The sequence below is a fragment of the Teleopsis dalmanni genome, chromosome 2 (assembly GCF_002237135.1).
Source record: "Teleopsis dalmanni isolate 2A chromosome 2, ASM223713v2, whole genome shotgun sequence".
NCBI lineage: Eukaryota > Metazoa > Arthropoda > Insecta > Diptera > Diopsidae > Teleopsis > Teleopsis dalmanni.
The window spans coordinates 229,468,235-229,494,439 of NC_051847.1; the positions used below are offsets into that span (position 1 = coordinate 229,468,235).

Genomic DNA, 26,205 nt, shown 5'->3' on the forward strand with positions numbered 1-26,205 from the left:
CCCATTATTATCATGTTGAGGCTAGTTGAGTGAGGACACTTTTACTCTCTATTACCTGCGAGGTTTCTTCATAACCCCTCTCTCTACACCTTGACTGGATTATTGTTTATCACTTCATCAGACTAAGCAATAACTGACCTCAGATCTGTATACCTTCCCGAGAGGCCTGTAACCTGTCTAATTTTAATTAATGTATTTCTGAAGCGTTTATAGAATAATATAAAATGAATTTTGAATGACTTTTGAATTTGATATAAAACCTTTTTGACTTCGACATACGTTTAGATTACAATAGCAGTATATATATATATATATGTTATATATTATAAAAAAAAAGGTAATAAGGTAATAAAATCTTATAAATTATTGCAAAAAACTACTGGTTATAGAAATACTAGATAATGTGCTGCAATTGCTTCATATATTTTGCATCCATTTTTCTTATATAAAGCATTCTTATGGAGATAATGTACGTAAAAGGTCTGATAGCATAATATTTATTTTAGAATTATTCTATAGTTATCAATCAGATTTTATATAATTTCTAATAACATGTTTATAACATTTATGCTCTCAAAGATGTGCTCTGCATATCCATATTCTCGTTTCCATAGCAGAGTTGTGGTATGCGGTACCAAACTTCTTTCATGGGAATATATTAAGTATGTTTAGTATATTCTACACTTATATAGATCCAGAATAAGATATATAAAATAATGAATAAAATGGTTCAGTGACAAACCACAAAAGCAAAATGATGTGTTTTTTTAGTAACTCTAAAGTGATGACAGTAGCGCTGTTCTTCGTTTGAAATTGTTGTTTTTCATCGATTTTAAATGTTAGTGGAATTTCTCTTATAATATGAAATTTGCAGAAATATCTTTTCTCTTATAAGAAATTTGTTTATTTTTTTATAAAAATTAAATAATAAATTACAATTTTATACCGTATACCGTAGTGGCGCTTTCCAATCACAGGGCAATGGACTTATCATTAATACGAGTATATTACGTTCATAAGATAAAACGATAGAAATTTATATTATAATTAAAAAAAATTAACAAAATATTTATTAATGGCTAATTAAACTCATTAAAAATGGAAAATATTTTATTAAACAAAACAAAATAAATTAATTTCATTAAAAATTTCAGAGAACAACAAAAAGTGTTAAGTCCAACAAAATTGATAAGAATGAGTAATGAATTTTAAAAATACATTCAAAAAAAAAAAATAAAAATTTAATAATAATAATAAACAAAGTGCAATGTAATTTAAAGAAGCTGCGCACTTATTAATCAAGTGAACATTTAAAGTAAAAAAAAATATTAAACATTAGTTTTAAATTATGAGGAGAAGTTTTGAAGTTTTTTCCCAGTCAAATTTCGTGGCAGAGAAAATTCCGCATAAATTTGAAATTCCTGCTCAGCTATAGTCCTTGTAAGCCGACAGCTAATTTATGCAGGATCACTTCCCAAAAATGAAATTGTATTAACTGCGAATACGAAATTAAGGGCCCGAAACGACAACGACGACGACGACGACGACGACGACGACGACGACGACGACGACGACGACAACGAAAACGCATACGCGAAAACGAATTAAAACTTTTAAGGACATTAAAAGTTCTGGTGAAATGCGATGAGTAAATATTACAAGTGAATATTAAAGAAAAAACAATAAATACAAAAAAAAAAAAACAAAGAAAATGTTAAACAAATTGAGATACTCAACGCGAAGTGTTTGCTAAGTAGGCGAATTAATGTTATGTTGAATTGTAGATACAATTAAGCTTAACAACGCCGCATTACGCGAAAACAAATGCTTAGGAAAACGTAAAATCCGGAGCATGTCATGCTTAATTTCCACAATAAAAGAGTACTTACAACTGGAGCTGTACATAAAGCCAAACGCCGGGCTGCAGTTGGAATGAAATAAAGAATACAGAATACAGAATTCGCAATTCGGAATTCAGATAAAAACAATAACAACTTGAAGTCAAGTTAACAAAAAGTGAAGTGCTTAAGTGCAACCAGCCACAAAAGATACAAAGGAAAATTTCGGTGCAAGGGAAACTCGCGAACCAATGTCAAGTAGTGACAAAAGGAGTCAAAGTGAGAATAACTTGAAGTAAAAATAAATGCGACGACAGATGTCCTTTGCGAGTTCCTGTGCAAAGTGAGACAATAAGTAAGTACACAGCCAAAGTAAAAAAAAACATTTCAGTCTCAAGAAATTTACAAAAAATATTTGAGATACTTTCAACAGTTCAGAGTTTTTTTATCGTATGAGTTACGATTTTAATGCTGCTATGTCACGCCTTGGGGTCATGTCAGTGTGCTGTTAAGATTAATGCAGTGTTGCTATTGCCTAAAATCTGAAATTGCAAAGCGTTTCAATTTGTACCTTTAACGATTCTTTAATGACTTCTACCAATCTGAAACCCAACGCAATTTTTAAAATCATCGCACTCTTGCAATTGTCCAAATGAAATATTTTCCAAGTGTTTTTTAATACTTAACATCCATACCACTGTTCCACAGCGTCACGCTGTCACACTGTCATACTGTCATACTGTCACACTGTATCATATATAAACAAAAAACTAATGTTTATTTAATTTGTCTTAAGCCAACAGAAATTGTGAAAAGGTTTTTCCGCAGCAAAATTCGATTTCAATTTTTGCCTAAAGCCATAGAAACCAATTTTTTTATATGAGTTTATATGAAAAACAATAATTTAACTTGGCAAACTTCATGTCTCTGTGCGAATTTCTGTCACACACACCCGGACACACCCGGATACACCCGGCCACATACAGAGATACATCCGCAAATTGGTTAAATGATACTCTTTGTTTATCCTTTTACATTTAGGTATCCTTAAAGGTAATCAATTTTTTGGAAATGTTGAAGCAAACGTTTACATTAAAACGATCACAGAAGCCCAACTAGAAAATATGGAGCCGAAATATATATACACGTAACTTGATATCCTTTACATCCTTCTTTAGTATGAAAAAAGTTTTTAAAGGTTATGCGCCTTCGCATTATTTTAATTAATACAAATTAACTAGAAGTGCACTTGGCGAAGTAAAAGTGAAATCCAAGTAGAATCAAGTTTCTTCTTTATTAATTGAAGGACTGTTTTATCTTCAACTTTTCAATAAAGATGAAAACATAAAGTTCACGTGTATGAATGGTGTTGGGAGATATTTCTATTTCTAATATATCAGCTCCATACAAGTCACTTATGTACTTTAATAAAATAAATTAAAAATATACAAATGTGCTCTTAATAAATGTATAGTAGTACATTGTAGAACATTGAGTGGAAGTTTGACTCTTTAAGTAATAATAATTAAAGTTAAATTCAGTTTAATAATATTTAACTTCTGATACCTTAAAAAGGAATTCAAGGCAAATAATGAAATTAGTTGATGAAATACAGTAATATATACATTTATATTTTTATATATAATTTACTTTCCAAACTGTGTGAGAGCTTCTTATGGTTAAGAAGAGAATTCGCACAATTTGTTTAACTATGTTCATATATTCGTTAAAAATGTCTCGTGCTGTTTTTTTAATTTATAGTGTTTTTAGTGCTGTTAACTGGCACTTAATTTTGTATATTGCATTCTATTTAAACATAAAAATATCTGCAAGTTAGCATGTTCTAAGGATTTTGTGAGATAAGTTCTTGCTTTTTATGTATCAGGGTTTTAATTTTTCCGTTTTTTTTTGTACCGCTAGCTGGTTCTTTGATTAACTTATTTTTTTTTTTATGTAATTATAAGCTACTTTGAGTACTAACTGCTTGCGTGAGTGCAGTAACATGAATTCTTAAGTGATGTGTATTTAAAGTTAAAGGCTAATTACTATACACCATTTGTTAATTTTTAAAAGTTCAAAAGTTCGCTCATTTGAGAGTAATAAATTATAAAAGATTTTAAAGAAAATGAAGCAGGGAGTTATTTCCATCTAAAATTTTAAAGTTGACGAGCCAACAATCTTTATTTTTACTTCTATTAAAACACATTTAAAACGATATTTTTTTTTTTGAAAAATATAATAAATCGAACATTAACGCTATTAGCTCCTTTTACTTTAATTGTTCAGTTAAAACAATTTTGACAAATAAATACTTCTGTACTTCTAATTTACTAGAAGATAATATATTATCAATTTTTAATCTCCTTGAAATTCGGTAATGTAATAATGTCTAATTTCCAATGATGTTTTTCTTGCATTACTCGACCAAAGGAAATATGAACGAAATTGAAGAAATTTCTGGGGTTTTCAAACACAAAAATTAAGACACTACAGTTCATCGAGGTTCTGATCCTCACTAATTTCAAAATATATCTGTACTACTCTAAAATGAATTTGTTTTTTTTTTGTGGTGGGGAGGTGGAATGCTGTATGCACTGTCAAATCGACAGTTGTCGATATGGTGTGTCCGACTCTCTAACATTGATATGTAGTATACGGACTAAAATACCCCCTCTTCGGCGAATCTTATACTCTGTACTACTCTAAAATGAATAGACTTACCTAAAACAGTTATTGTTAATTTCCAATATATAAATTTATGTTTAAATATACAGTCTACAATCTATGCAATCTAAGGAGTACTTTTAAGAATGCACGAGTATCTAACGAAACTAGATTCTTGTTCACAAGATTCTAACAAATTGGTTTTCGGTATAAAAATTTGTTATATCCGAAGTACAACTTCTATAGACAAAAAACCTTCTCATGGAGTGAATAAATGTATCTCGCATTAATTAGCTGAACTAAAATTTCTAATCCACATTTTTTTTGAAGATTATAAACATAAAATGCTTTTAAAGAATTATTATTTATATTTTTGTTTGTCACATATAAAAAGCATATTTTGCAATAAAATTGTTATTTAACTAATTTTATGCTAATTAAATTCATTTTGAACCATAAGCCACGCTTTGACAAAAACTTGACAAAATTCAATTCAAGCACCACTCGAAAGATACAAATTCTCAGAAACCGGCTGCTAAGCTAAGAATTCGCGATACTCATATTGAAAGCATAATTTTTCTTTGACAATCGAATAAAATTACGAAATTTAAGTCAAACTTAATTTCAAAATAATTAACAAAATAATAAAAATTTAATTCGAGTTTGAAACAAAGTAGCTTCCAGATCTTAGCACGCCACACGTGAAAGTTGGAAGAGATACTTTTGCTTTTTTTTCTTTGGAGTGAGTATCTGCGCGTATAAATGCAGTAGCTGATGTAATTTTCTGTGTTTTACTGTAGCTCATAAATTATTGGCTTATTCTTTAAATATGAATTTATGTGTTTGTAAATTCGTAAAGGTGATTTTTCTGCTATTTTTATCTTTTTCAGCTATTCTGCTATTCTGCTATGAAAGCGCAGCAATCACAAAGATTTTGATTTTCTATCCATCAGATAGAAATTTCGACGCGAGAAATCTTTCTGTTGTGATGTTGTGATAGGTGGATAAGGAAAAAGTTGCTTTTAATATCAATGACACCAAAAGCGGTAACAGCAGCTACACAAATCTTTACAACAAATACAAACTCCAAATTAGCAGAGTTATGAATTAAAATCTTTTTGGGTACATCTTTTTTGGTATCGAATTATTTCAGAAGATTTTTTCAACGACAAAACATTTTCTGAATGCGGTCTGACTTGTTATTATTATTTTCATATCGATTTGAATTCTATATTTTGTGTGTTATATGTTGTATATGGCTTTTATTATACTGGAATTTTAAATAAATTAAAAACCAAAATATTCAATATTAAAAAAGATACAAAGTGTCAAGCGCAAACCAGTTGAAATTGTCTAAAATTGAACACAAAAAAGTTCTTATAGAAATCCAAAATCAAATTGACTTTTAAAAAATATTTCCAAAACGTGGCTTAAGCTCAAATTAAATTTCTTCATTTGTAGTTGTTGTGATCATTTGAGCTCAGCTACGCTGCATTGTATCTCGAATAACATCGACACACGCGCTCAGCTGCCTGCAATGTCGAAAGATATTAATTGCCAAACTTTGGTGATAATTAATTAATTAACAGAAGTTGAAGTTTGTCAGTTTGTCAGGTTGTCAGTCAGGCAGTCAAGCAAATAAAGTAAGCAATTGAGAGAAACTTGAAAAAGATACAAAATCGCTGCATTCCGCTTTGGTTGCATTTTATGAATTTTAATTAGCGACAACGAATTCAGCAATGGTAGTTTGTCGTTTGCTTTGTTCTCGAGAAAATTCTCAAATTCCTTATGGCAGTTCCAATAGAAAATCCTTATTCCAGTTACGAACCAAGAAGATTATCTTCTTGACTCGGCATTGGCACGTTAATTTGTAAAACTATACGATTTCAATATTCTATAAAGAGTTGTTAAATAATATCTTTGAGATACCATTTATTAGGACGAATATTTTAACAATTCAATTGTCCTGTAAATTTCGAAACTTTAACATTTTGTCTTCTGTGTATTTAAATTAGGAGTTTAATAATTGGAACTTATTTCTAAGAAATATTTTCTTAACATAAATTTAATAGAAACTGGGTTAGTTGGAAAATTTCGATTAATTATCAGTTTTGCGAATAATACAAAAGTTTTTAAATTTGTCGTTTCTGCACTGGTCGATGAGCATTTTATAATTTTATTAAATAAAAAAAAACAAAAACTTTTAAATTAGTTGCATCAATAATTATAGAAATTCTAGGTTAAACATTGAAGTACTGACAGAATGGAATCTCTCATTGTATAAGTATTTTGCTTGAATAATCGGTGAATATTTCTTATTATGTTGAGGCTAGTTTAGCCAGTGCACTTAAGTGCTTTTAATCTCTATTAACTGCGTTGTATCTTCATAACCCCTCTCCATGCCTTGACTGGATTATTGTTTATCACTTCATCAGACTAAGCCATAACTGACCTTAGATCTGCATGTCTCCCCGAGAAGCCTGTAACCATTCTGAGATTCGATAACGCAGTGTTGGTAAGCCTGTCAGAATTCGTAAATAATTTCAGGGCTCTATCCTCTACATATTCTATATATCCTCTATATATATATGAGGATGTCATTCGTCTCAGAGTCTCGCTTTGTGCAATTTCTAGCTGTCGAATATTTAGTTAATGTACAATTTTTTAATACGTCATGACTAAGCAAGGGCAATCTTATAAAGACAGTCATGCAATGAATTCTCATAGCAATGTCAGTCACTTGTTATATCACAATCCTGTAATTTTGTACTGCAAGTATTGATTTGTTATTTTTTTTTGTATCTGGACTTAAAAAGGTAATTATATTTGTGTAAATACCTAATATATCCATAAAAATATACACATATTTACATACACTTAGTCGCAAACTCAGATAATTATTAATGTACAACACTGTTTTGACCAGCGTGATGATACAAATGATACAGAAAGTCTCACCAGCGTAAGGCTTTTCTCACGAACAGTCATTAATCGAAATTTCTTCATTTTTCTCATTCCCAATTTTTGAATAAATATTAAAAACAATAACAATTTCATATTTAAAGTGACCATGACTGTATATATAACATGGCCCTATTGAGAATGGTTCAAGTTTTCGAATTTTTTTGAATCAGTATTATAGACAAAAAATAATACCTCAAAAATTCTATACATACAGTCCTAGTGTTCTTGACTGTTAAGTAAAAGTAATGAAGACTAAGTTTAGGTCCTTTCAAGGAATTTGTAAGAAATTCACTTATTGAATGACTTATTTTTGTGTGTCAATACTGTATACTTGTGTATCTAAAAAATCTGTAATTGTTCTTATTTACAACTTTATAAAGAATTTTTATATAAAATACATAAAAAAAATATTGTAATTGCAATAAATCAATTTTAAGATGTGTCACTCCGTTTTAGGGTCTTCACTTTCGCCTTTGAACAAATTTAATTTTCTTCAAATATTTTGGCCTTTTCTTTTAAAAGATTTTATCGTGAAAGATTGACTAACTCAGTATCATTGACTTATTAGAGGTTAAGGTTAAATTAAAATTAATATATTATATTAGCATGCGAAAGAAACAAGTTCAACAAAACTCGTTCCAGCAAATCTTCGCGAATTTTATATATTTACTTTCATTCGAAAAAACTCTCTTCGAAAAGAGATAAGTGAGGCATTGCAAGTGCAAACTTATCAAAAACGTGTATAAATTGTAGCGGGAAATACCTACACTATCTGACAAAAAATTGATACCTTCAGTACATAATATTATATATAAGAACAAAATAATGTTACTATCTTGTATTTAAATGTGAAAAATCGAACTGCTTTAGAAGGCCAAATACTTTAGTGGTGAAATAAAATAAATTATGGATGTTAAATAAAAATGGATTTTCAGGATTCTGAGATACAAGACTGAGCAGCAATGTCTTATTAATCAGTTAAATGAATCACTTGCCTATTGATAACATTGATTGCCGTAACAGTTTAAAATTAAAGTATAAATTTTATACAGATTTCTCTAACACAGCGCATTATTAAACTATAGTCGCTGGTCACAAATATTCCACTTAATTAGACTACAGGGAGAATCGTAAAGTACTGTAGCGAGAAACTGTAGGTTGATTATGCGTTGGGCATCATTATTATTCCAAAATTGAGACATTTTAATTTAAAATTGGTCACCGTGAATGAAAATTTTTGTTTGATTATATATGGTTGGTTAGTTGGTTGCAATGGCAGGCCATTGGATAACTTCCATGTACCTCAATTACCGATTTTTCGCCGTTTTGCTACATTTGCTACATTCCTCACAAGAACCCTAGTATACAGGAGTAGAGACTAAATCCACCCCGCTGAATTTAGACAATTTAATAGGTCTTTCGTCTTCACCAATGAACAGTCTGATAAACTATCAAAGAAGTATCTTCCTTAGAACCTATATCTTCTGGATGCCAAAATGTATTGTAATTTTATTTTCCGACGGGTTTCCACAATTCCTGTAGTGAGGATTATGGGGAATGCGCAGTTTCTCTGCGTGGATTCCTATACACCAATAACCAGAAAGAACTGCAGTAAGCCTTGCAGTGCTCACGCGGTCTCTTTCTCTGAGTTCCGAGGATCTATTTTGATTATATATAATTGATTAAAATCTCTTCTCGCATTTTTTTGTTGATTTTTGGTAGTTTCCTCCCGAATGATTCACAAAGTTGGAAATTCAAATCCAGACAATGGGAAATAATTTAATTTTACTTACACTAGCGCAATGTTGTCCCAGTAATTTCATTGGGCAGTGTAAAAACTTTGTTGACTTAATTTGGGTTTTAATTTTGTAGCTTTTTATTTTCGATTTCATCGCGACTACATTTTATTAATTATTCGATTGAAAATAAACAACATGAAGAAGACTAAATATATTCTTTAGCACTTTTAATACAATTTTTAATCTAAATTTATGATTTTGTGTAATTAACAAAGTCTCAAGTTGTCATGTTTGCGTTGCGAAGGCAATAACTTAGGCAAGAAAATCATATCTGAAGGCAATTTGTGTGTTAGGGATCGATTGACTCTGAGTTTCACAATTAAAACAAATGAAAATTGTTTAAAAATCATTAAAATTAAAAATAACTTTCAGCAGTTAAGAAATAAATAAAAATATCTGAAGTAGTCGAAATTACGAGTAATTCATTATTGCAATATTTAACTTGCAATTTATTATGTTTGTTCTACAAGAAAATGTATTAATTAATATAAAATTAAATAAAAAAAAATAAAATCGCAAAGAATCTATAAACAGACGGACAGACAGAAAAGCTATTCATTAAATTCGTTTGTAAATACTTTCTTCTGAGTTGTCAAAATCCTAAGAATGAATAATCTTTTATATTATGCCGAGAAGTATCTTTTGGATTGCGTGGGCCACGGTGCCGCCGTGTATGGTCACTCTTGGCCTTAATAGACTTTGATTGAATTTTCACATGTCAGTGATGACTTTTATGAATGCATAAAAATTTATTATCAAAGCAGAGAATTTAAAACGCATAAAAGTTATTTCAAGTATTTTTATTATTATTTGTTAATTTTATGTGTTTTATTAAAACACAATCTACGCAAAAAATGTCAAACACCTTTGCTCTTCTCTTGGACAAATTCATTTCGCGCCGCGATTTCCATGAAAATTATATGCACTGCACTCCGCTGCGTATCTGACAGATACTTTTCTTGGCTTATATGTGCGGTTGTGTTGTTCATTGTAACATTGCAATAATGTACGTGTTAATGTTAGAGTTGATGTTTATGCTGTGTATTACCATAAAGTGTAATGAATGTGAAATTTGTCTATTAAAAACGAGTAAAAGTTTCATTATAAATCATTAAAATAAAATAAAGCAGAAATTTATGTGCTCAAACAGCTTTTAAGAATGTCAATTATTGAATTTATGATCCTTTAGGATCAAAATTTATGTTCGCTTTTTATGTGCTTTGAAATTTCACTCATAGAGGTTTCGTCTTTGGTAAGTTATTAAAAGGTTATAAAAATGTGAGAAGACACTCTACTATATACTATAATCCGTTTCACCAACTCGATTGTACCTACGTTATGAAAATAATAGTATTAAAAATTAATTTTAGGATCTAAATTTGTGTCGTGAGTGATTCAATCTCAATAGATATGCTCTAATCTCCCTTGTATATTCTTTTTTTTTACAAGAATAGTTTACAATTCTTCTACTGTCCCTTTCCATCTTCTAACAGAAATATTGTAAATGCAACTATTTCTTATATTTTAAACCATAAATTTCGAATAAAATCGAAGTTCAATATAAATTTCACTTTCTAGATACAAATTAGTTAAACTTTATTTTAGTTTAAAGACTTAATTCCTTAAATACAGTCCATATCGAGGACTGATGAACTTAAACTAAAAACTGAATATTTCAGCTCGCTATAGGTCATCAAAATCAAAAAGCTCTCTAAGCACTATTTCTTAAACTCAAGCTTTACCTACAGGACACTTGAAAAATCTCGACTATGTTGTTCTTCATACATGATGGAAAGAAGCTTGACATTATTTTAGTTGTACTTGCTGTACTTCACTTCCTATATAATCCACGTATTTTCTTCCCTGATCAATGTATTGTAGTACCTAGATAAATGTCTCAACTTTACTGAAACTATGAACTTTAATTAGATCCGTCTCGTTCTGCATATTATCGTACTATTCTATTCTATCGTACTACAGTTATTAATTGTTAATCCATACATCCATGCTGTGGACGTGGATTTCTGACTCGGTTAAACTTATTTCTTTTACAGGTCAAGTGTATTAAGATTAAACGTAAGATCTGAAGTCAGTTATTGCTTAGTCTGATGCAGTGATCTTCATTTAAACAATAACCCAGTCAAGCCTTAGAGAGGGGTTATGAAGAAACCTCGTAGTTAATAGAGAGTAAACATAATAATCAAATTGTCTATTAGCTTGAAAATTGAACATTTAATTTTTAATAAAACAACTTAACTTAATAAAAGAACTTAAATATATCATATAAATATATCATATCGTATACCGTTTTACAACAAATAGTATAGCATTTATATTGACACAAAGTTCATTGCTACTTGGAGAGAAAGAAAATAGCTACTATACGCTGTACGCAGCCAGCCTACAAAATCCTATGCTTTTCTCGCCCATAATTATATTATCTATTAATTATATCTTAATTAATTTGCTGTGAAACCAAACTCAAGAACTGCCATACATGTATTGTGACTTAAATTTCATTAATAAAGTAAACAACGAATGCATTAATCATTTTAATTCCAAACAAAAATATATCTTAAATAGCCAAACACAAAATAATAAACTCAGATAAATAAGGACTACAAATACGAAAATTTACCGTACATTTCTTTATCAACAACAGAAAACATAACGTTACAAAGGACCTTTGGACTTTGGCAAGGACTTAAATCAAATAACACTTTTTCACTTTTTCCCGTTTGTTTTTAAATGTAAGATACAAATAGCAGATATGAGATAAAACATGTCAGGATAAGAAAGTGTTTATTTTACTTCACCACAGCGGTCAGATATACTTTAAGTTATTTCTTGTGTCCTTATTGTGCTTAACCGATTGACTTTCGCCCGCAATGTCAGTGGCTTAAAGATAACAAAATATCCTTAACAGAAATGTATTTAAAATAGAAAAAATTTACTTGAATCTGTTTGGCTATTAGAGACAATAACTTTTTTGTTGTTGCTTGTTATTGTTGTTGTTGTTGTTGTTGTTATTGTTTGATTGTCATATAAGTTCACACGTTTCATTGTATTGGCTTATACCTATTCCACGCATATGTGCACACGTTTAAGTATCTTATGAATGTATCTAAGTGCGATTGCCTACCGCAATTTAGTTTGTTTTTCTTTTGCCTTGAGATTTTTATTGTTCGCTGCTGCTTGGAGTCTTAATAATTCCATTGTTGCCTTTTTGAAATCTTCATTTAATGCTGACAGCTTTTGCTCGGAGTTCGTTTAATGGTTAAAGTATTTGTATCTTGAAGATAATCTTTGCTGAGTACAATTTAATTACAAATGTCCAAGCAGAATTTAGATTAGGTTTGCAAGCAAATTCATTTACAAAACATTTACAAATGTGTACATTCATATTAAAGCATTTTCTTATGTATATTTAAATTGTAGCGCAAATGTAATTGGATTTGAGAAAATAATTACTAAGCCACTTCATATCGCTTTCAGTTTAATCATAATTAGCTTCGTACAAGATACTGAATAGTGGAGTGCCGCCAGTTTTCCTTAGTTAATGGCATTAAGAACAATAAAGTTTAAGGGCATGAGATTGAAAAGAAAAATTCCGATTCTTTTATAAAAATGGCACAACGTTTAAAGGGGAATATATATCAAGGTTTAATGGAATTAAGTTAAGTGTATTTCAACATGAAAAAGAAATAATAACTTAAATTAATTATTTTTAAATTAAGTTAAACAAAATTGAAAATTAACATAGAACGAAATTTTAATCAAACTATAAAATCATAGAATTACGAAGAGATACTCTTTACTTCTTTACTTTCTAAATTGCTTTATAAATACACACATACATCAAAACTTTTGATATGATCTGCAATCTGAAACGTATAGAAGTTCTGAAAACTGCTACACACAAAAAACTGGAGACGTTTGCAGCACTTAATGCGATTCCCATAATTCCCATATAGATGTAAGAAGCACAAACCATTTTTTTCAAATGCCCAGTGAGCATTCGACGTATGAACCACTCTTTATGTCAAATTCAATAGAGAAGGGATTTAGGAGAGTTATATGTAAGTGGTCTGTTGGAACAAAGCAGCTCGAGTGCACGACAAGAAGAAATACTACTGGTGTGGCGACTACAGTATGCAGATTTGCACATAAGGTTACGGAAGAAATAGAAGCGGTTTTGTGCAATAGTAACATTGGATGTGAAAAATTCCAATTTAAAATACATAATTGGTACTCTAAAGTTTGACGCCTAGTAGAGTTAAGTACATCTCTATATTTAATATATATCTAAATTATTAGTAGCAACATTCTGGAAAGAATATTTATGTATGACATCGATGATAATTCAAGTATTACCTGGATCAGTACTCTGTCTTATAATTATTATAGTCCAACAAGTAAAGAATAGGCTTTTAAAATATAATCTATATTTCACATAAAGTTGAAGGATTCCCAAAACAATCAAAATATTTGATGTTGCATTAACAAGACATACCAAAATTCTTATGTATGCTTTAAATATATCGACTAAGGATATTCTTGACAAAACGCACATAAGAGGCTTTACCAGAGCGCTTAGAATAATGAGAGTGTGATGAGCATTTTGAGCTCTTTCACATGATGCAACTAACGTTAGTGTCTTGTAAGAAGCCAGTTGATACACTCCCAGAGAAAACGAACGAACAGTAAAACACAACAGCTACGTAGATGAAATACTTGTCCAGAATCTAAATAACACCGAAAAACTAAACTATAAGTAAAGAAATACGATGAAATCAACTATCACCTAATGCAGGTCATATGAGATCGAAGCTGCTTCCGTGTCTGATGCACACGATTTTTTCATATCAAAATAAAAAGCCAGAGCATATTTTTCTTGAATACATAAGAATGTAACCATCCATAATAATTAATACACACTGGCATAAAAAAAATAAAAAAGGAGGAATTCGGAAAGGCTCGACCTTCAGCTAATTAAATCCTTACACACTGCCGCATTCGATGAAGGACAATCACCTTACGTGAAAGTTAATCAGAAGCAGGAACGATTTGTTGTTGTTATAGTTGTTGTTAGTTGTCGGCACGCTTTTTCCAGATAATTTATTTCGCTTACATTCGTGCTCATCAATAATGATTTCCGCACGCATAGTATTCGAATGTCATTTCGACTGTGAAGTCGTAACACTCAAGTGATTTACATTTATTCCAGGTGTCATCCACAGGTGCGTGTCCGCACTCCCAATGAATATGACGAGCACAAGGAAAGCAAATCAAGTAATGGAGCAAACAGAACTCAGATCGAATAAAACGAAATACAATGGAAAGAAATGAAACGAAATGAAGTAATGTCAGGATTTCGCACTTAATAAAGCAACAAAATGAGCAGATCAGGAAAAAAGCCTCAATTGACTTTATTTGAATTAATATCCAAGTGTGCACAGCAGTTCAGGACGCTCACATACATGCAAAGGAAAAATGTCAGAACTGCTCGAATGTGTGTGTATTGGCTTAATTATGTCAGTCGGTGTGTGCAGTGTTGAGTGCTACTTCTGAACGTTTAACAGAAGGCAAATTGATTTTTAATAGTTTCACTGAAGTAGCGCTCTTCCGCAACAGTACGCGCAATCCGGAAACGGAATTAATAATGCAGTGGGCGCGCATGTATCAATTTAATTCGTTTAATTCAAGCAATGAAAAACAGAAATTAGCTGACTTAATTGGTTTTATTGGGTGCTTGATTCACGTGTAATGAATCCAGGCGACTCTTAGTCATTCTCTTAAAGAATTCAGGAGAATTTCTGAGCAACAAATATTCATAATGAAATATAGTATGATATTTGATGTTTGGGAATGAAACTCATTTAAGTTGATTTTGATTTATATTTCATTTGGTCGTGTTAACGCACATTTGCCACTTAATGAGGCAGTCAAAGTTTTCCCATAAAATAAAATGTGAGCCATATTTCCGAGCCCTCAAAGCAGTCAGCAGCACACCGGCTGCGTTCTATGCGTCATAAAGCATCAAGTGCTGCCCGCATAATGTGACTACTAAATGCGCTAATCAACATTAATAATAAAAAAATTTTGTTTTTGCTATTAAATATCTGAACAGCGAAAGCACAGCCCAACAAAACAGATTTGATAGAATAAAATAAAATTATATTAAGCAAAAGTAACTTTAATCTCAGCAACAATAGCGATTAGCGCAGTCCATACGCTTAGCTGCCGAGTGCGGCAGATGGCCGTCTTCGATGTTGAGCACTTTTCGGTATTCATTTGAAAAAGTGCTTTGCTGAATAAATATTTTAGAAAAACGTCTTGAGAACGCTATAGCGAGTTCAATGTATTGAAACAATAAGCAGCAGCTAACAACATTCTTGCATCCACATTTTTGCATAGGTAAGAAGCAATAACAACGACAACAATAGCAATAGCAGCAATAACAGCACTTGTGGATGCGACATTAACTCGAGTCAAATCTCGTCGTGACAAATAAATAAGGCATTTGTCTAATTTAGCGTATAATTAATTTAATTGTCAATGAATTTCTTCATTACATTAAACTAAAAGCTAATAAAACAATAAAACAGTTAAAGATAAATACGATTTGTGCGAAATTATGGGCGATGAGCTTAGTTTAATTGTCTTGTTATTGACGTTGGCCGGATCAAAGGAATGTGGAAGTTTTAATGGTAACGATACATTCCGATTCTGTACACTAAAACTGTTGCTAAAGTTAATAAAATAAAATTTCATTAAATTAAAGCTTATGCCATTTCGTTACAAGTTAAGATATTCATTCATTGAAGACATTGAATTAAACATACTATTAGAGTATCTTCATCATACAATCAAAGTTAAGTAAGTTCAAATAAGGTAAACGAAACGATAAAGTGTTTCATCATTAACTTATACAACTACCCGATAATTACTTAGGGTACTCAGTCAAAAAATATTCTACTATTCCAAATGTGTTATGAGCTATTATATTTTATTTCCATAATGCTTTAATTTTTCTGAAAACTTAAAAAACACTTAATTTTTATTTTAATCACTATTTAATTATAAGGCTATACATTCACTCCTTCCTTTTGCTTTTGGAATACATATACAACGATTGCAATAACAATTGTATTATTTGCTCAAAGAAGAGCTTATTTTAATAAGAACACTTACATGTATAGTACTAACTGATCTGGAAAACTTTTTCAACAAAAAATAGTAGTATCACTAACCTCGAGTGATGAGAACTTAAGCTTTAACAAAGTCAAAATAATCATTTTTACGGAACTTCTATTTCCGTAACTTCCATAGTAACACCCACCAACTGCTTATTCTACATAAGGAAATTGTTCTCCATGCAATTAGTCTTTGAAATTACATAAAATTATTAGGCCTATACTATTACATCTTTCTCTATGTTCATTTGATCAACACTGACAAAACTAGGTAATCCACTTCACTTTTATTGTAACACTCCTTTTTATTTGAAGTATGACAGAACAGATCATTCGTTCAAATCTTTAGTCCACCGCTTGAATTCTTCGAAGTGAAGCTGATTTTAGGGGATGACTATCTATTGCTGAATAACTTGGACCAGCCAACCTTTACATTCTTGATGATGGTTTTAATAGAAAGATCTCTATGAATATTAGGAAAGTTTGAATATCTTCCTTAAGGTTATTTTTCGAAATGTCTGCTGTTTCTCAATAGTGAATTTAATTTTATTACTAAAAGCAACACAACAACACAGTAAGCATGATCTGATGACTTAACATATGAACACTCAATTATTCCGGCTTTAAGGAAAGAAAAAAAGTCATTTCATACGAAGTCAGAACTGTTTCATAAATAGCTTATTGATGTAATGTTTTAAGTGTTCATAAAATCACTAGTTACAGTCGATATATCAGAGCTTGCATTAGAGTGGTGGAGAATGATTGATTTTTACATTTTCCCAAACACTTTTTGCAAATAAATATACTATTCAGAATGCATCACTGATTCACTATTTCTCATATACATCAATTATTTTTAAACTTATCTTAAAATGCTTATTTATTAAGTAAACAATAAAATTTTTCAAATTACACTTCACAAAAATACACTCTTAATTAAATCGAGAATCACCCGCATTTAATTTATTGCCTATAAAATCACAAACGGACTAATCCGGAAATTGGATTCCTCCGTAGTTTGTTCGTATTTCCGTCCTCAAACTTTAGCTAAATAAAAGTAGCTTCATCTTTATCTTCATACAACAAGTCTACTAAAAAAAAAGATATTTCTAAAACATTTCATGCACTTTAAATCTTATCGTCAATAAACAGTGGTGAAACTCCTAAAGAATTTCTAATCCCGAGTCCTAAATTTCAATGAACTGCAAATTATACGCAAATAAACAGAAACACAAATAGCAAAGTGGAAAATTTTTGTTTATTTTTCACGTAACAACCTCCCACCCCTCACACTGGATAAATATTTTGCTGATGTGACAAAATATAAAATATAAAATAGATTTCTGCTTATCTCCGAAGCGTTGTCATCGCCACTACCTGAAGTATCTTCAGCTCTCGTCGTTCGGAGTTGGTGTGTAGTGAAAATTGTTTACTGTTTTCATAAAATTATTTGCACATAAATTACAAAAACATTTTTGTGTTGATTCACGTTTATTATTTTAGAATTTTTATAAACTTTTTATAGTTGAAATAATCAGAAACAGCAGAAAAAATTAAAATACAAATTAAATTGACACACGCTCAGACTGTATTTTTGTTTATTACAAGAATGTCTTGCACCTTCTCCAAAACACTTTTTCGGCAGTGTCTTCCAGGATCCTTATAATCAACCGCACAAGCAAATAATAGAGCCCTGCACGGGTAGCTCATGTCTCAGTGTATACAAAAGTATACGCAAATATTTACACGCGTTCAACATCCTTCTCCATTGGTGACTGAGGTCGACTCCACATTACTCTATTCAGTGCCACTTAAGCCGACTCATTCCGGCAGTTTATGGTGGCCCCTTGCTGGGTCTCGTGTCAAAATGTTTACAGTCCATGAAAATTATGTTAAGCAATGCAAATTAATTTTCTAATTACTCTTTGGAGGTATTTCATTCGAATTTTATATGAGAAAAGCAAAGTGGCATTCAGACTGGTTCCACGGTAGAAAAGTGTGAGTAGAGCTTTTTTTGGCATTATATTGTGGAAACTTACAAAAGACAATTGGCTCAGCTTTTGACTGTAAAAGGAAAATTATGGTTTAACTTGCACATCACAATGGCAGCCACTGATGAACTGATTAGCAATTGATTAGCACCAAGTGAACTCATCATGGTAATAGCTGATTAATAGTTTACAATAGTTTACTCTGACTTTTCAAATCATATAGAATAAGTGAGACTATACTTTATGCCTTTGAATTTAGTTAAATGAACTTATTAGTACAATAGAATCAAAATGTATTTGGAATTTCAATGACGTAGAAAATATTTGACATATACAAATATAATGAATAGTGAATGGTCCAGAATGGTGTTATATGAACTGAAAAAGCTAAGTTTTATGCATAGCAGACATTAATCTATTAACTTTTCAACAGTTTCGATATTTTAAAAAATATCTTGAAACTCTTTGGGGTGCCTAAAGTTCTGAAGCTCTTCGTTTATTAAAGTAGTTAACAATTCTTTTATCATGAACTCTAGATGGTGTTCTTTAACATCATATTCCATTATCCTATTTGTCCGCTCTTTAATTTATCTAAGCGATCAGGGGTGTGGGTAGACTACAGAATGTCCTTGACCGCGTGCAACAATGAGATTAGGAAATCTAAACGGTGGTCATGGAAACCTTTCTGTAACAGTCTTGAAAACACTACACAAATAGCCCACTTACACAAAGTGTTGAGAAAGTCTCTTACAAATTACATTGATGTCTTGAAAAAGCATGTTGGTCTTTATACAGCGGAATATATGCATATTCTTTGTAACTCTCCAGCTTTAATAACGCACAGAAAAAACATATTTCATATGGAAATTCTGTCAACAGAACAGATTAAGAGCTCTTCTCTAGATTTAGTTCAGGACTTTGTTCACAAAGCTTTAAAGGGCTTATACAAAGCCCATTATATTAATTTCAATAGTGAAATTAGTACAATAGGATTCTTCCAAGCAAATGTGTATCATAGAATAGACTTTACAAAAAAAAATATTATATTATTTAATATAGAACTTTTATCTGAAGCATTTTCCATTGCTTCTTTACGATAATTTTTTTTCGCTATATCAATTCAAGCATTGACCACAAAATGTTCCCAGTAGGTGTGCCTATTATAAAATACACAATGGGTCTAATCTTCCATCAAAATCATTGACATTGTTATTACAAAAACACACATTTTTAATATATACCGGCATAATTCCAAGAAAAAAATAAATGTGGTAGGGTGTAGCTCAGTCGTTGAGCATTCTTGCAAACATATTTTCAATTTCAGAATTAAAAATTCAATTCCCAAAGCAGTTAAGCGATTAATGAAATTCATTTGGTGCCTATTTAACTTCATTTAAAGTATTAATTAAACTATAACTGTGTAGCGCCATTATTCTAAACATCCGAACATCGTTTTGAAGTGAGTACATTGATTGAAATATTCAGGTCGGTGTGACAACGTAACCGTAACCCCCATAACCGTAACTGCCGACATTCAGTTCATTAAATTATACCATTTCATATTCAATACATAATCAAAACATCATCAATCGCGATTTCCTTCAGCGTAACTACAAAAGCGTATAATACAGGAATTATATATATACTTAAGAGGCAAAATGTTACGAAATTGAAATCAATACAAGAAAATAAAAGGATATTGAGGAAGTGTCAAGCGAAGTGATTGAATGAATGACTCAATGAAGAATGAGTTTCAAAATGGAGGGATCAGAGGTAGCGGTAAAGGAAAAATGACTAAAATGACTGAGTGTATACATCAAAAGCTTAATAACAAGCGTTCAATTTCAAGTTGTGTACTGTAATTTGTTAGAGTAATGCCTGCAATCATTACGACACGACAAGGAAATAAAGGATACACCGAATGTGATTCAAGGATACGAAAATGTTTTTATTTGGTGGATTCACTTATCAATGTGTACTTAATATATAAATTTATTTTTGATACGTACAGAAGAAGAGAGTATACGTTATGTGGAAGGGAGTAAATAATGTTACTTCGAGAACATTTTAAATTACATTAAGAACGCTTATCTTCACGGTTGCTTAAGTTTTTATTTTACTTAATTTGAAATTTATTCTAAAATACAATCAATACTTTTTTTTGAAAAATATATTCAATGGGATGTATTTTTGAGCTAAATATTTTTCAGCATCCCGTTTTCTTTAAACTATGACTTGTGTGTATATTCGCAAAATAAATGTACTAGAAAGAAAATATACGAAATACATTTAGCGGATTTAGAGTAACTGACAATCCTTGAAATTTTTTATCATGAAGGTCAGAAGTTGTGTATCTGCTTTTGTTTTTGAACACTGATATTGCTGTACAAACTTCAGATATTTGAATGGATTCAAGAAAGTAGAAAAGTTCAAAACTTCTTGACAATAAGCTTAAAATCGAAAATAAGTTCGAAGATTTTAAATTATTTTATTTTCTTTGCGCTCTTGCAACTGCAATTTCTGATAAAAATTTGAAGCCAAGAAATTAGATTCTGTTGGCGAATTACGCCAAAATTTAATAAATATCTTTTTTTTAAATTAATTTATTAATCCTATATATTCTGCTTTTGAGATCATAACGAGAGGCATCGCTTTTATATTTCACTTTCGTATTGCATTCTTGCTTCATATCAAAAAAAGATAGAATTTTAATTTAATTTAAAAATACATGAAATCACTTGTTCCATCTATGAAACCATTCCATAAGTTTTTACTCTATTGTTATTTAGTCCTAGTATTTAGTCATGAGTAATTTATTCGTCAATCGTGCGATAAGCATATAATAATACAGATCATCTATATTCTCCGTTGTTGACATCACGTCCACAAACTTTTTTTTTATTATTAAGACTTTTGGTTTGGAAAATTATGCTTTAACTTCTCCAAATTTCAGCCGACTATTTCAGTGACTAGCTACCATTGTGATAGCAGAAAATCTTTAGGCTCACTCTTTGTTTAATAAATGAATGAATTACACACAACTTACTAATTAGTTCAATTATTTTAGAGTAATGTAAACTCATAAATACACGGAGATTAATGTCACTTCCCCGCGTAATGACATCAAAAATAGGTTCCACAGACCCAATAAGCTCAATAGAAACATTAAATACTTAAAAAATTTTTCTGTCTAATCTAATTGAAAAATAGGCCCCAACAAATAAAACTAATCCGGGTTTTTGATGGAAGAGATCACAGCTGTTCCCTCTACTAATATTTTTTATGCTCTGCGGATTAGATTAATATATAGCTTGCAAAGCATTAGATCCATTTACTTCTTTTTACTGCTCTTGATTACTGGAGTGGAATTACAAACATCAACTCTTCCTTAAAAGGTTTTAAAAGGTTTTTAAAAGGTTTTAAATAAGGTTTTTCGCTGAGGCATTGGATACATTCAATCTATTAGAATAGAAAAACAGAATTCTCATATACATATTTAATAAGATTACTTTTCAGATGATTTTGGGTTATCTAGTTTTTATATTTAAAAATATGAAAAACGAATTTCATGATGTATTAATTTCTAGGGGTTGTGTAAAAAGCGGAGTATATTTGTTTTTAAAATTTAGTAATAAGACAAAGACAAGTGCAAGAGCAATACTATCACCAACAGTAGACTCAATAAGTCATCAAAGGTCGAAGTACAACATAAAACCCCACTGCCACCAGACGTATTTACAATGTCTCCCACATAAAATAAATTGTTGGCATATAACGTTGAGTACGTCAATAAAATTCATTAATTTTCTAAGATAAAGTATTTCACTGTGATTGATTTTATATTTGAGTTGAGCTGTTCAGCTTGTGGACATATTCGTTAATAAATTGAAATATTTATTTATGCTGATAATAAAACTAATAGATATATTTGTGTATTTGTGTATTTGGGTAGATTTATATGCATATAGTAGATGAATTGTTTTCAAATCGTTCATTTGTTAAGATAAATGCAAGTAACAATTAATTAGAAAATCTGGCAAAATTCCCTCAAATGCGTGCAAAATATTTCAAGTGAAAGACCTAATATTCATTCATTGTACTTAAAATACTTTGTTTATTATTTTGAGGCACTTATGAGAGTTTTGCATAAATTTCATTTGAAAAAGCAAATTTTGGCTAACGATTTTCCAATTAAGGACTCGAACAATTAACAAAAGTTGAGCGTGCGGCATACATGGCGTATGAGTGACGTGCGTCAAGTGTTGCAGTTATTATTTAAATGCAAATTGGTTAAATTCTGAAAATATTAAAAGTTAATTTGATGGATTTTGTCACAGTATCAAAGAACTGATATAATGCAATATGTTTCCATAAAATTAATTAAACATGTATACATGTATGCATGACATGTAGAAAGTGTGAAGGAGTTAAGCCCATTAAAATTTTATTAAAATTTCAAAAATTGCAAAAAATTTCGAATTGCGTAAAAATATATCAACAAAAAATCCATTTCAAAATTATTATGTTGAGGTTATATGAGTCAATACACTTGAATACTTTTATTCTCTATTAACTCCAAAATTTCTTCATAATCCCTCTCTACGCCTTGACTGGATTATTGTTTATCACGTTATCAGACCAAGCAATAAATGAACTCAGATCTGCATACCTCCTCGGGGAGCCTGTAACCATTCTGAGATTCGATAACGCAGTGTTGGTAAGCCTGCCAGAGCTCGTAAATAGTTTCAGGGCTCTATCCTTTTTGTATTTTTTGATCGGATCATTCTTGAGGTCCCTGATGATGTCATTCGTCCTAATGTACCATGGTACCTTGAAAAGTGTTTATTTAATTTAATTAGTTATTGAGTGCTATGCTATTAGTTTATTCCATTTCAAAATAGTTTATTTCATTTGAATTGATGAAATATATAAATTTTAAAAATACTTAAAAACAACTATTTTTAAGCAAAAGTAAGCTAATTAACAACCTATTTATTATCAACACGCTATTATCACATTTATTGAGCAAATGATTTAAAGGCAGAATAAACCAGACATGCAACAATTGATTAATGAGGACGACGCGTCAAATTGCACATTTAATCAATACTAAAACAGGCCAGAACATGCCACTTACCACTTGCTACTTGCCACTTGCCATTTGCCCTTTACCATTTGCCACTTATTGCATATACCAAACTGCCTTCCAAACTTCATGCTGTACGCTCCATAAAATAAAGAGATTTCTTCGATATTATCTCCAGCTCCCAATTTTAGATTTTGGCACTTTTTCATTGTTGTTTATACTATTATTGTTGCTGTTTACTTGCAACATATTGAGGCGTTAACAAAACATAACCAACTTGTCGTTTTTTCGCTGAATGCGCGCACAAAGTGCTTGACTTGACTTCATCTTATCGGTAAAGGCAGTACGGATTTATGGTCGGATTTAAGTGGCAATATATTCCAAATTAAACACTGCAGACTACAAGGCCAGTACAAGAGTATACGAGTACAAGAGTGCGTTATGCTTTGCGCGTTATGTGATTTCGATACATAAATACATAAATAACTTTAAGCAAAAAGTGTTGAAATTAATTTAGTTGCTATATATAAAATAAATAAGAAATTAAGTACATTGATGAATGGCTGAGATTGGTATTTAATGGTACAACAGAATAAGTGAATGACTTCTTTATGGGATGATACACAATCTGTAGAAAGACACGCAGTTGCTTAACGTTCTTTTAATCACTTAAATGTCTGCAATGCAATTAGAAAATATCAAATATTTACTAATAATATGAGCTGACAAGGGAGGGTCGATTTATGGACAAGAGGTTTAGTTTCAGATTTGGTCAGTAATAAAATAGTAATATACAATGTGTCAAGAAAACTATTAAGTAGATTTTGAGAAATGAGTTTTTATAGTTACAATGTAATACATATTTGAATACTTTATTCTGCATCAGTGGCAGTATGAGCAATCAAATTAAACAACATCCTTAACTATTACCTATACCGCCACTGTTATGAGACATTTTCAATCAGGTAAACGCAAAACTATGTCTTAAATTATTCGAATATCAATTGTGGCTCACTATTAAAAAACACCAATCCCACTACCGTCCTTCGCGTGGTCATGAATAGTGAATAGCAAAGAAGCTAAATCTATTAATCTAAGTGAGATAGAGTAAAAACAATCCTAACTCAGTGGCTTTTATGTTTTTTTTTCAGTAGATGGAAAGTATTGAAAGCCACCATGTGAGTCTTTAATCCATTAAACAACCTTTTAGAAATGCTTTGTAGAAAAATACAAAACACACATATACAATATTTTATAATAATTTTCGACACCTTTTTAAAGAAACGGAAAGAAGTAAGGAGCAAATATACTTACAACATCGGACTCAAGAACTTTTGATCTGTGACTTGAAACGGCGTACCAAGAGCAAAGGAAATCATTCATTTGCTACATTTGTTATCGTGCTACAGACTAAAGGCAAATAAGCCGCTCACAAAATAATTATAAGTAAGATGTTCTGTTACTAATTTTGTGATGTCCTAGTGATATAATTTTGCCACCAATATCATGAGTTTTTTCACTAAAGTTCTTTTCGAGAGGTTGAACAAATGATCATGTTTATGTGGTAATCCGCACTCCTAATATTTTTAAGAAGAACGGCCATCAATTATGTCCAGCTATGTGTTGACAAATCATCGGAAATTATATGAAACGGGTTCAGTACTGTAAGATTTCCCATAGAGGCTATTTAAATAGTGTTGCATTAAATACCTAATGGCAAAGTTCAAACAAAGTATAGAAATAATGTAATCAAAATCTTTATAAAAATGTTTTTTTTTAATGTCTAACTTCGAAACTTTAAAATAGATAATGAATTATTGTAATCAAAGCACATGTCACACCAAACAGGGGTGTTTTGGGATGCTGTGGTTACAGGAGGAATGTCACTGTCCCTGATGCGCATATTTTACTTCTTGACTTATCTCGTAAGTGAAAAATGAACATCACAGCAAAAAATTCTTTATCCGAAAGAGGTTGTTCGGGCACCCAATCAAAATATGTTCTAGGTATGATACCATAGACGGCTATTCTGAAATGGTGCTAAAAAGTAGATAACCTTTTATAAAATATTTATTAATTCTTTTAAAAGTTTATTTGCTACAATGAAGTTAACAATTTAGAACGCTTGGTGTGCACTCTGCAGTTCAATAGATCGATTTTAATTACTATTTCAAAATGCTACTAAACTACCATTTTTGAGAAAACCATAAATGTAATCGTATGTAAAATGGTGTTATATGTTGTATAAATATAATCAAAATAGCGACTGTGTCACATGTCGTCCGTCGACTTATAGTATAATAGTGGTATTATAAATAGTTGTATAATAGCGAGTATAATGGTACGCTTTATAAATAATATTAATTATTATATTCTGATATTAAATAAGACCGGTATGCTATACAATTTTTTACATATTCTGCTACTTTTGCCCAATGTTTTCATAAGATAGAATAGCTTTACTAAAGTAAGCTAATCGAAACTCTTGTAGAATATAACAACAGCCAAGAAAATGTACAATATCTTCAGTCTCATCTAAGTTGCACATACTACAGAGCGCAGATCCATCTACATCAAATCTGTTTCCGTTTAGCTGTATCGTGTGTTGTTATATTCTATAGTAGCAAAAAAAAAACTAACTAACTTTACGTCCAGTAAGTCATAAAA

The 26,205-nt window shown here is 30.7% G+C and overlaps 1 protein-coding gene across 2 annotated transcripts in view; it reads left to right on the top strand.

Moving 5' to 3' along the window:
• The first annotated feature begins 1,268 nt into the window (after positions 1-1,268).
• Positions 1,269-26,205, top strand: part of LOC119682212 — a 50,474-nt gene continuing 25,537 nt past the window's right edge. For both annotated transcript variants that reach the window (XM_038095582.1, XM_038095583.1), the window contains exon 1: positions 1,269-2,193. The gene's annotated coding sequence lies outside the window, so the exon portion shown is untranslated. The remainder of the gene's footprint in view (positions 2,194-26,205) is intronic.